The sequence below is a fragment of the Lynx rufus genome, unplaced genomic scaffold (genome assembly GCF_022079265.1).
Source record: "Lynx rufus isolate CCGP_SWC_20201006 ecotype Redwood Valley unplaced genomic scaffold, mLynRuf1.p SCAF_21, whole genome shotgun sequence".
NCBI classification, from domain to species: domain Eukaryota; kingdom Metazoa; phylum Chordata; class Mammalia; order Carnivora; family Felidae; genus Lynx; species Lynx rufus.
This window is the reverse complement of record NW_025814836.1, coordinates 15541731-15554329: the sequence shown is the minus strand read 5'-3', so window position 1 is coordinate 15554329 and position 12599 is coordinate 15541731. Positions and strand designations below refer to the sequence as shown.

Here is a 12599-nt window from a genome sequence, read left to right as displayed (position 1 = left end):
AGACAGAGCATGAGCAGGGGAGGGGCAGAGAGAGAAGGGGATGTAGAATAATCCAAAGCAGGCTCCAGGCTCTGAGCCATCAGCACAGAGCCCGACGTGAGAGTTCAGACTCATGAACTGTGAGATCATGACCTGAGCCGAAGTCAGACGCTTAACCAACTGAGCCATCCAGGCGCCCCAAACTTTCCTTTCTTTAAAACTTTTCCAGTTTATGAAAACACTCAATTCACCCATTTCACATGTGCCTTTGACATTAGTCGTTTAATGATCACTACAGCACATTTAGAGCATCTACTAGTTTTCCGGAGCCGATTATTTTCCCTTCAGTCTGAATGTTTCAATATAGTACTTTCTGAATCTATGATTGCTGATGTCTCAGGAAATGTTGCAAACACAAGAACTCATTCGTGCCTTAGAACAATATTTTCAGAAATTCTGTCTGTAGTTGCGTGTTTTTGAATCTGTAGGAACTAACTGCAATGCATTAAAAGTTTTTCTTTTAAAAAAAGGTTTTTTTTTTTAAAGTCTTGTTTACAACCGCAGCCGTATGTGGAAACACATTTTTAAAACCTCCTTTATTTCACCCGTCCTGACAGGTACCCTTTCTGCATCCCCCCAAACTAGTATTTACGGAGGTGTTTCCAGTCAGTGTTGCTTTTCCAAACAGTATTTTGACTATTAAAGTGAATAAGAGAGGAACCTAAAAAAAAAAAAAAAAAAAAAAAAAGGCCAGGAGACAAAGCAAAACTCTCTTTTCAGAAGAATAATTTTGGGGGGAAATGTTGTCATTTTGTCATTTTCTTTATAGTCAAGATTCTCGTAGATAGTTTTGGAGTGGCTGAAGACAAGTACCAGAAGATTCCAGTCACAAAAAGCGGTGGTTACAAATCCAGTCATGCTGTGTGGTTTGACTAAATGCCCTGATGTTTCGCTGTCTCTGTATTATTTATGGGAAAATTATCACTCGGAATTGAAGCAAAGTTCCTTGTCATTAGCTAAACATGTCTTTAGACCGTATTGATCTTTATTTTTAGAACCAAATTTCACAGTCTGTGTTCTTTTATTGGCTGGCAGGCTCCTGTGTGAATCCTCTGGTCTATTCTCAACCAGGATATTGCTTTAGGGCAACAAAGTGGACCTAATGCAGAGAGTTGTAAAGCAGATTTTCTATATGAAGAAAAGAAATGGATTCAGACTGCAGGGAGGTAGCAATAGCGATGTCATTAATACCTGCAAGAGGTTAGCGTCTGTATCATATGGTGGGGACTCACACATTATCTGTTGTTATTGTTACCAATTCAATTGCTATGCGGTGAAAAACGCTGTCTGCTGGTGAATCGGAAGAGGTATGTAGACCCAAGATTGTCAGTACCAGAAACATTTAAGAAATAAGTAACCAATTATACCCCATGCCCAGCCTTTTCCAGCCTGCTGTACTTTATAAATGAGCAGTTCTATGGCAGTGGCTCCGGAAACAAAGCATTCACTCCTGCAAATAAAAAAAAGAAATGTATTTACTCTGAATAACCAGGGGCGTTCTCAGAGAATGGTCATCATTTTAGACAGTACAAAAGGGAACTTTCCTACCTTCCTACTTCCGTTTTCTACTTTTTGATCATTCTTTTTTTCTTACAAACAATACTGAATAACCACCATAACGGATGCTTTAAGTTTGTTTTACAGAAGATTCCGGGAGAACATTGATAAAGCGTTAACGTTCAGGGAGAGATGTTGGTAGCATTGTGTATGGAGGTTATTGTTAAGAGTCCGCAGAGTACAGAGTACATATCCTAGAAGGGCGATGAAGGCACTTGGTAAGCCTTTTGTCAACGGTTTGCCCATTTGGAAGTGATCTCTGTCTTAGCAAGGAGGACTTCAAAAAAGAAAATATTAACCGCACATTGCCACTGCGGTCAAAGTATGATACTCTCTCTTAGTGGTTATTGGTGTTATGATTATCTAATCATAAAAAAATACAGCCTAATATAATTATAGAGTCATGAGAAGAAATTAAACTTTGGAGACATTAAATCCCCATTACTTTGCTAATATTTTAGAACATTGAAATAGTAGATGTATATATGATATACATAATATATATATATATATACTTTACATACACTTTGTATATATATGTATACATATATACATATGTGTGTATACTATCTACACACAAGCCTAATCACTAAAGTGAATTTCTTTCCAAATGAGAAGTAAAAATGTGCTTTTTAAATGAAGAAAAAAAGCGTACCTTTCCAAATGTGTTAGAAGATATTAATAATGTAAATTTACATATATCACCAGTATTAAGATATTTACAAAAGATAAAGGCTTCAGTGCTCTAATGTATAAAAAAGATATTTATTAGTTTTGAATTCACGCATTCTTTTATAAATATGCCATTCTGTTGTGTGATGGAACCGATTCAACGCTCATATGTTTGAATTTATAGGTAGCTTGGTATTTTTTTTTTTTTTTTATGTCTGGCATTTGTTTGTATATAAGTGAGACGACGCTTAAAAAATCCGAAGTAATGTATCTTCTCTTGCAGTCGGTCCGTCTAAAATTGGTGAAAGACATTTTAATGTTCTCTACAGCCAATATTAGATGTGGATGGCCATAAGCAGTCATTCTAATAGAAGAGCCTGTCAGATATTTTTATTAAAGAGTTTGTCTCACAAACCCCTCGAGTCCAACGTAACCTAAAATTTTTAAGTAATAGGTTGTCCATTCTGATGCTATTACTTCTGTAGTAAAGCAGGCCATAGCCTTGATTCACGAAACAGATGATAAATTGTACTTTGAGACTCAAGGTGAGGCTAGCTGTCGGTAATGCTTAATGAGACCCACATATGCCACTCAGCTGCTGCCAGTCTTAAAACTCAGCTGTTTTGAGAAGAAAGTAACCCACATTCTAATGAAGTGAGAGGAAGATTTTGTTCAGGACAGAGCTGAGAAATGATGTGTGCAACAGGTTTCCTCTATGGTAAAGCCCTCAGAGAGGGCTTTGCCCGGGGCTACATCAGATTCATGAGTTAATACCGTGGGGAAAAAAACAGAGTTTGTATCATGAAGGATAATGATGTAGGCGACAGACAAATAGAAAAATTGTTAAAGAACTGAATCTTTTCTCATCAGGTTTGTATTTCGGTACAAACGACAATGCTTAACCTACCTATTGAGAGAGCAACCAGTGAAAAGTGGGAAACTGTTTACTATATGTTCAGCACACATAGGGAGGATGGTTCTGGAGAGCCTTATTATAATTGATAGACTATGGTGGGAAACCTGCTAGATTTTAACATTAAGGGGTTGCTTCCATGTTTCAGTATTGAAGCCATCATAACTACCATGTACATAAAGAAGGTACCTGCCAAATTCAACACCTAGTCGATGACTCTTCTTTTATAGTCTCCGAATCAAGATGTGGGTTTCACACTTCTTCCTTCCTGTTGATTAAGCCTCCTCTTTATTCTTTACAATAATTCTTATATGTTGACATCCTTTCCCCTAGGGAATCTTCTAGCGGTAAGACTGGCTATTGTTCGGTCTCCCTCTGCTTCCTTCTTCTACCCTGTTACCACTGCCAAGGTGCCCCTACCCATTAAGAATTCTGGGCATAAAATGGGGGTTGTAGAAACGTAGGAGAGTTTTCTTTACCTCACCAAGCCAACGGTAGCAAAAGAGCACGCGGAGCAGCGTGGCAAGCCCACCTCCTTGTAGAATGACAATAAATAATGTGACAGTGTGATGGAATACAGATCTCAATATCTCTCCTCTTTGTAGCACAATCCTATCTTAAGTCTTCACATTCCTGTCATGGTAATAATCTGTCCGCCATGATGAGAACCTGGGGAGGTATCTATCAAGAGATGACGAAGGAACAAACCGGAAATACCATCTTGGCTCACACCCTAGAGTTACTTGTTCTCCGGGGACTTTTCTTGCATCCTTGCAACTTCTTTGGCACATTTTGCCCTACAAAACCCACCCATCAGAGGCAAAAAGCTTTCAAATATGTCTGGATCTCCGTGACTTCTTGGCAGTAGGGTTGTCACGTGGACCCTTTCTCTGTTGCCAGTGGTGATAAGACAACTGCCATATATATATATATTTGTTATTGTGAAGTAGCTTCATTTGATAAATAAGCAGGATAGGGTCCCCAATAGCACCTGATCCAGGAGAACAAAGATACATGTAATTCCCAAATCCCCACCTTCTTTCCAAGGAGCCCAATATAGCTTCCCAGTTGCTTTTAAAACTTGTGTCAACTAAGTCAGCTTGGTGGCAGATCTAGTGACCTTCAAGAAATATTCATTGAGTACCTACTGTACCTCAGACACACCCTTAAGGAACTTGGTGGCTCAGCCTTTCTCAGAGTTGCCTGTAGGGGGCAGTAGGTATCATGGAAGTGAATGAGGACTTTGCTCAAAATCTGGGTGGCGTTTCCAGTTCCCAGTGCCATTAGGAGGAGCTCTTGGTCTGTTGTTCCACACACAGGGATCATCTCTCCTGCCTGGGGTAGAGTTCTCCATTCATTCCGTGAATGAGCCTTAAGAGATTGTGACTCAGGGGTTAAGTCAATCGGTGTTCAATGCAATGACTTATTCGTCAAAGATGGAACTCAGTCCCCATTTTTTTACTCTTTATTTTTATGGTAGCTGCTTTCATTCTAATCCATATCTATTATGGTGTAAAACAGACACAGAAATGGAGAACTATTTTAAATCTTGGTTCTACCACATACTGGCCTTAGGTCCCCTTCCCCGCAGATATTTTGAGGGTTAATGAAAACCTACGTGAACGTGCCTGACACATATTGCACGTTCAATAAATACTATGTCCATTTTTTATTAAATCTATTTGAGTAGATTATCGTTGATGTGGAGAATTCCAAAGATTATTGTCTTAATATTTTGTTTATAATTTTCTATCAAATAACATCAGAAATACCAGGATTTCTCATCCCACTTGGCTTTTCAAGGAACACTTCGAGAAATCTAGTTACCGGTCTAAAATGTTTTTTCTTTTTGTTCTGTTTCTGCTGTCTGATAAAAGTAAAGAAAAAAAATGTGTTTCCTGGTAGGAAAATTCTTAATACTGGTTTAATACTTAAGCCACTTTAGTGCTCGCTTTCACATTTTGATAATCTGAATAATAGTTTTATCAATATAAAATACTTTTGCGGGGCTCATCAGTTTTTTTGTTACGTACAAGAGCGCTATTCTGAAAAACTATTGACCGAAACACTTCATTTAGATCCCACACTGTAGAGTAGAAATATTCCAGCCATATGCTGCAATCATGACTTTTGAGTAGTTTCTATAAATTATTACATTGACTATGAATGTTTTTGATTGTTTTTTGTTTTCTTCAAAACATGACTGCTTGTATCAGAGGAAAAGAGTCTTACAGTTACCGTTCAATGGGACTACCTGTCCATTTTCTGGTTTGTTTTCATTGTCTCTTTGAAGTTGTATCCATAGCAATACCTCTTCTCTTAAAGATGCCCTATTTTCAAAGGGACGACTGTAATTGCAATTTCTAAAAGCCTTAACAATAGTGATTGAATGCTTTTAATTTCCTTGAGAACTATTGGATAGCTGGGCTCAAATCAAGACCAACTTTTTAAAAACACATTGAAAACTATATAAATCTGTCTTTGGCTCGCCATCTGCTTTAATAGTCTGCCAAAGAACATGGGACTCTCGTCGGCGCAGCGTTTGGAAGTATGTGTAATATTTAGCAGTGTTTAAATTAGTAGGACCTTGAGAGCGAATGAACTCAGTGCGCTTTTGGCCTGCGAATTAACAACGGAGTCACTTGGATCTTATTAGTTGGGTTCTTAGTAATTAATGAATTTTTTCAGCAAACATACCTGCTCTATGGGAGAGGCTGTGGTAGGCTCTGGGGATGTCTCAGGGAATAGGCATTGACCCTCGCTCCCACGTGAAGCGGCTAATTAAACCAGCAGGATACTTGAACAGTAAGGGGCGGGGGTAGGAGCATTGAGAGTCCATACAGTCAAAATGGGCAAAAATTGGAATTTAACTCTTTATTTTTTAATGTTTGTTTGCTTGTTTATTTTTTGAGAGAGAACACGAAGCAGGGAGGGTCAGAGAGAGAGGGAGACAGGATCTGAAGCAGGCTCTGTGCTGAGAGCAGAGAGCCCAATGTGGGATGGGGTGGCGGGGGGGGGGGGGGGCTTGAACTCCCAAACCGTGAGATCACCACCTGAGCTGAAGTCGGACGCTTAAGAGACTGAGCCACCCAAGGGTCCCGGCTTGTAACTTTTAAGTGCTCATAGCCTACTGTTGACCTGAAGCCTTTTTGATAACACAAAGAGCTGGGTAACACATACGTGTATGTTATATGTATTATATACTGTATTCTTACAATAGAAAATGTTATTAAGAAAACCATGGAAGAGAAAATTCATTTGCAGTATGATACTGTATTATCTATTTAAAAAAAAAAAATCCACCTAGGAGTGTACCTGCACGTTTCAAACGTGTGTTGTTCACGGGTCAGTTGTAATGACAGTTGTACTCCTAAGGTCAAGAACAGGATGCCAAGGTTCATTAAAAGGACACCTGCCTGGTGTTCCTGCGATGTTTTAGCAAGGATGTCAGAGATGAGTTAGCACGGCAGAGGTAAAAGGAAAGCATTTTTAGGGGCGCCTGGGTGGCGCAGTCGGTTAAGCGTCCGACTTCAGCCAGGTCACGATCTCGCGGTCCGGGAGTTCGAGCCCCGCGTCAGGCTCTGGGCTGATGGCTCAGAGCCTGGAGCCTGTTTCCGATTCTGTGTCTCCCTCTCTCTCTGCCCCTCCCCCGTTCATGCTCTGTCTCTCTCTGTCCCAAAAATAAATAAACGTTGAAAAAAAAAATTTAAAAAAAAAATAAATAAAAAAAAATAAAAGGAAAGCATTTTCAAACCAGGGAACAGCATGTTCCAGAGCCTACAGCGTTTTCCCCAGACCTGGAAGAAATCACGTGCCTGGAGGATTTTCAGGGTGCAACAGTGGAAAGGGGGAGATGTTAGGCAAATGGAGTAGACGGTGCTGGTGGGTTTTTTTTTTTTTTTCGAACTTGACTAGTGACAGGGGAATGGAGTCAGAAGAAGGAAAAATTCTTACGTCACTAGTTTTTGTATGTTTTCTGTGTTTGTGCTAGAATAGTAGAAACGTGCAAATTTAGTTAAATAACATTTCAGCAAAATTGAGTCCTTCTCTTCCTCTGCGGATCTCGCAGCCCTAATATAGACCCGTCTGTGCCATGCTCTGGATGTCCGCAGCAGTGACGTAAAGACGTGGTCACCTGTGTGACTCCACCGAGGCCTTTCTTTGGATTCGAAAAGCTTGCAACCCATTCAGGGAGGCAGGACGTACTTGGGAAGTTAGACCCAGCACCAACAGAGATCAGTGTTTCTTCTTTGAAAACCCCTCTCGGCTCGTAGCACAGTGTTGTTTACGTTGCCGGGATCATAGAGTATTTGTCGGATAAAGGAGCAGGTGCACCATGCAGTGAAGCATCATAATTTTCAAGTTAATCATCATAGGGGTTGGGGGGAAAGGGGAGGCGCCATGGAGCCTCAGGTTGCAGAGAAAGTTCTATGAAGATGATGCATCTTGAACTAGGTCTTGGAGGTGAGTTGGCCTTCGTGTTTTGGTTAGGACCAAGGGTTGGGAGAGCATTGCAGGGAGAGGTCATTCCACATGCAGAATAGGAAGCATATCCGAGCCCCACATCTCTGTGTGCTGGTCAGGGGTGGGGGGAAAGACACATCAACCTCGATAATAGGGTTTGGGAATAGAGGGTAGATCAGGATGGATCGTGTGGGGTAAATTGTCAGAGAAGAAGTTTTTAAGATGAGCGCTTTGTACAGTATGCAGTGGTAAGGTTTATATGCATATGTTTGGGGGCGCCTGGGTGGCACAGTCGGTTAAGCGTCCGACTTCAGCCGGGTCACGATCTCGCGGTCCGTGAGTTCGAGCCCCGCGTCAGGCTCTGGGCTGATGGCTCGGAGCCTGGAGCCTGTTTCCGATTCTGTGTCTCCCTCTCTCTCTGCCCCTCCCCTGTTCATGCTCTGTCTCTCTCTGTCCCAAAAATAAATAAACGTTGAAAAAAAAATTTTATATGCATATGTTTGGAAACAAGGCGTGAAGGGAGGGTTTATGGCAATTTACTCTGGCATGGCTCTGTGGGCCTCCCCTTCTGAGCCATGATGCTTTACCCTTAACTTCAGGAAGGATCGTCCTCTAGAAACGCTTCCTTCTAATCCTGTCCCTTGTACTGATGAGTCTGTGGTGGCTCCTGGCTGCTAGATGAGAAACAAGAAATGAATTTAAGTGAAAAGTACTAGTCATGGCCTTCAAGGCTTCAAGTTAATCTCTGCATTTATCCACCCACATCTTACATATCCTGATTGCCACCATTTATATTTATTTACTAATATTATTAATTAATATTGTTAATATTTATTTATTATCTGTATCTGTGTGTCTATCTTGTTAATAAATTTAAGGCTGTCATCTGTCTCTTTCTCAAGATTAACCTATCCATTTCTTTTTTTTCAGTTTTTTTAATGTTTATTTATTTTTGAGAGAGAGAGAGAGAGAAAGAGAGAGAGAGAGAGAGAGAGAGACAGAGCATGAGTGGGGGAGGGGCAGAGAGAGAGGGAGACACAGAATCCGAAGCAGGCTCCAGGCTCTGAGCTGTCAGCACAGAGCCCGATGTGGGGCTCGAACTCACGAGCCGCAACGTCATGACCTGAGCTGAAGTCAGATGCCTAACCGACTGAGCCACCCAGGCACCCAACCTATGCATTTCTGGCAGCCAAATTAAGCCTCCTCCTAAATGTTGGCTTCAAGATTCATTCCCACTCTGGAGCACCTGGGTGGCTCAGGTGGTTAAGCATCCGACTCTTGATTTTGGCTCAGGTCCTGATCTCACAGTCATGAGATCGAGCCCCGCGTCGGGCTCCGTGCTGAGCGTAGAGGCTGCTTGGAATGCTCTCTCTCCCTTTCTCTCTGCACCCCGCCCCCTGCCCCAACAAATAAATAAACATTTCAAAGGAGATTCATTTCCACTATGAAATCTTTCTGGACTTTGACCAACCACGTTAAATTTCTTCGAACTTGCGGTTCCTCTTCTGCACAAATGGCACCAACATTCCGCACCTCTTGATGTGAGGACCGAATGCGGACCTGCCTAAAGCACGGTTATTTGCCCAGAGCGGAAGGAGCCTGGTGGCTCCCTCCATCTAACACCTGCCACCAGGAGCCAGGAATCCCCCTGCGGCGCTCTGTCCCTGCATTGGGACATTCCTCGCAGGGGATGGCAGGGACTGCGTGCCTTGGGTGTGCCTGCATCAGCCCCGTTCAGTGAAACACAAGACTAAATACGGAACAGGAATGCACAGACGTGGAATGTGAGAAGTGTAAGGAAAATACACAGTCGCAGATCAGAAACTGGACAAGTCTATCTCCTGGCAGGGAGCAGGAGGGAAGCTTTCACGGAAAGGGTGACATTTGCTGAAAAGCAGAGATTATTCTGAGAGTCCCTCAAAGGTAAGGACTTGGCGGTATCTGGTGCATCGGGGCCTGGTTCCGAAGTGCCAGGAGCAGAGTGGGGGCTTAGTAAATGTCACATGAACGATGCGACCTCTAAAACACATCTATTACTTGCCGTTCAACTTTCGCACCTGATAGAAAGGTGAAGTTATTTAAATGAGAACCCCCTGCTTGCCATTCCAGGGCTATAAGTGGATTGCGGAGTGGTGTTGAAAACTTTTGAGCGCAGGGTCCTAGAGGAGTACCATGCAACTGAGTCGCCAGTGACGGGACCGTGTCGAGGTGACGTGTGTCTGGATGTGGAAGAGGTCATCTAGGTGTTTTACCTGTGCAGCCAGGTGGAGCAAAAAGCAAGAAGTGCTGTCGCAAGTGTGTGTACGTCAGTTTGCCTGGTGTGTGTGCCCAGTGCCATTGGGAGAACATTTGGACGTTTCACGTATTACGGGAGATCACTTTTTTTCTCCCCGATAAACACATTCATGATGGAAATTTCATTGAAAGCCCCCAGATACCCGGAACCGTGTTAGGGAAGGAAAGCAACCCAGAAAGGATAGATGAACTACTCCATAAATGTGTTTATGTCTTTGTTTCTTCTTCCTCCTCTCTGCCTGTTTATACTGTAATATTAGCAAATGCAGCGTTTTAATGAGCTTTGACGGAATTACCTTCGGAGGGTTGGTGCGGTATGTTCCTTGGAGACGCATAACTGAAGTTCCCAGTTTCTGGAAGGAAGTCTGTTCCTCATTAGCTGGGACGGCTAAGAGTGTGCTGGCTCAAGAGAGAGGGGGCCACAGCTCCAGCCCACCTGTGCCTGCACAGGACCGGCCGTGTCTCTGCCCTGCTGTGGAGTCACCCCAGGGCTTTCATTAAAAGTGTCAGGTGGTTTCCCTGGAGGGACTGCTGATGCAGTGTCATGTGGGTGTCTCTGGAGGAGCAGTCCTGACACCTACTAACAGTCTGACAAACGGTTAAGTAGCTGTTTTGAGCCCAGGTTGAGAGCTCCAGCGTCGTCTACCTGAGCGCTCAGCGGGGAGCTCGGGTTCTCTTTCAAGTTCATGGTTGTCAAAGAGGCAATCTGGAGTCCCTCCCCACCCAAAACCTACCCGCCGCCCTGACAAACACGCTCCCCGAGTAAAACTGCTTGGAAATAAGCAAGACTTTACTATTATTATTGTAATTATTATTATTATTTTGCAAGATGTAGATGGGTTTTTGTATTGGTTTGATTTCGGAACGCGCCCCCTGGAAATTTGGGGAGTTTCCCAGGGCACGTTTGGGAGAAGAGGTCAGAGCCTCCTTGCGTTGACAGGAGGTGAAAAGCCATCACCTCTTTTCAGAGCTCTGGCATTGAGGACCCCGGTACTTGGCTAGGCGGGAGCAATCCGATGCTTCCTCCGAATCAGAAAGCACTTCTTGTGTCAAGTGTCGCAAAGGAGCAGGAGTAGAGAATTCATATTAGAGGCAGCCACACCAGGGGCCGGTAATAGGAGCATCTGGGAGGCTAGTTTTCCCGGGAAGTGGAGGCCCCACCAGACTTTTCCTGGGGTGAGATACTGACTGAGGGTCTTGTGCCTGAGTATGTCGAAACACCCTTTGGTTTCTAGTGATTTTCAAGCCCCGATTTTCCCATCTTTGTGGTGATTCTGAGAGCTGATACTAGTTTAGTCAATTCCTTCTCTGTTAAATTTAGACGGGGGCCGTTTCCATGTTATAATTGACAACCCCGACTCATCCATTTATGTCTCCACGGCTTGGCCATTGTCTACTGGCCACTGAGATCATGGCATTGACTTAGAAGCTTTGGCCAGGCATCCAAGTGTCCAGACCACTAGTCTGTTGAATGCAATCTCCTGTTTAATAATGACTTTTAGCATGCGTCTTTTTTTTTTTAATATAATATTCATGCAGACTCCTTCACATGATGCACAGTACCTCAGAGCTCCTGGTTATTAAGTTAATTAGATGTAGGTTCAGTGACCTAAATGGTAGGCCAGTAGGTCAAGAGGCCTGAGCACTCTCTGCATTAGACCCTGGCCTGGGATTCCTTGACCATTTGTTGGAGAGCATCTGTTCTTATGCCCCCAATTAATTTAATACGCACCGCTTTGTAGAGTGTCACTGCTGCAGAGGCCGGCGATGTGTTCATGTTGTATGGACATTATAGAGCCATCCATTCTGTCCCTGACAGTTCCGATTCTAGATCCCTCTACCAAACCTAACAAAAGGGGAGAGCGTTTCTTTTCTTTCTTTCTTTCTTTCTTTCTTTCTTTCTTTCTTTCTTTCTTTCGACAGTAGCTTTCTGGGTTCAGCTTTGGATTTTGGATTTTCTAACCTTTTATTTGTTTATTTATATTGTCTTTTGGAGGATATGTGAGGTGGGGTGGAAAAAGAAGAGGTGAGATGAGAGAAGTAAGGGTCAGGCTTCATTCCTTTTAAGATAAAAACTTTGAACTTGCTTTATGGAATTCTTTCGCATGTTTTCGAGCAGCAAAAATGCAGCATATGTGTTCTCATAACGTACCAAATATAAGATCATAAGTGTTCTTGGCCACTCCCTGCAGAGAAGTTTTACCTCCTAAATAGCCCTGTTTATACTTTTTCTCCCTTCTCTCACGATCATGAAGAAGCCTATAGGTTATCCTAGGCTTTCAGCTATAGCAGGGTAATTATCTATCTATCTATCTATCTATCTATATTTTAAATGTGTATTTATTTTTGAGAGAGCCTTAATGGGGGAGGGGCAGAGAGAGGGAGACAGAGGATCCAAGGCAGGCTCTGTGCTGACAGCGGTGAGCCCACTGTGGGGCTCGAACTCATGAACCATGAGATCATGACTCTAGCCAATATCGGATGCTCAACCGACTGAGCCACCCAGGCACCTGTAAAACAGAAGCTCCTCTCTGCTGCCTACCTTCTCCTTGAGTTGAGAAGAGCTTCTGTTTTAAAACAAAACACAAAACTGGACTCCCTCACCTGCCAGATTGACACCTGCTCCTATGTGACCTGTGTGGCCACTGGCTGTCAGTCC

General features: G+C 42.9%; 1 protein-coding gene across 7 annotated transcripts in view; it reads left to right on the top strand.

Annotated features, from left to right (window-relative positions):
- The window catches only part of MCTP2 (multiple C2 and transmembrane domain containing 2), a 238519-nt gene that overhangs the window by 131227 nt on the left and 94693 nt on the right, over positions 1 to 12599 (top strand). The window lies entirely within an intron of this gene.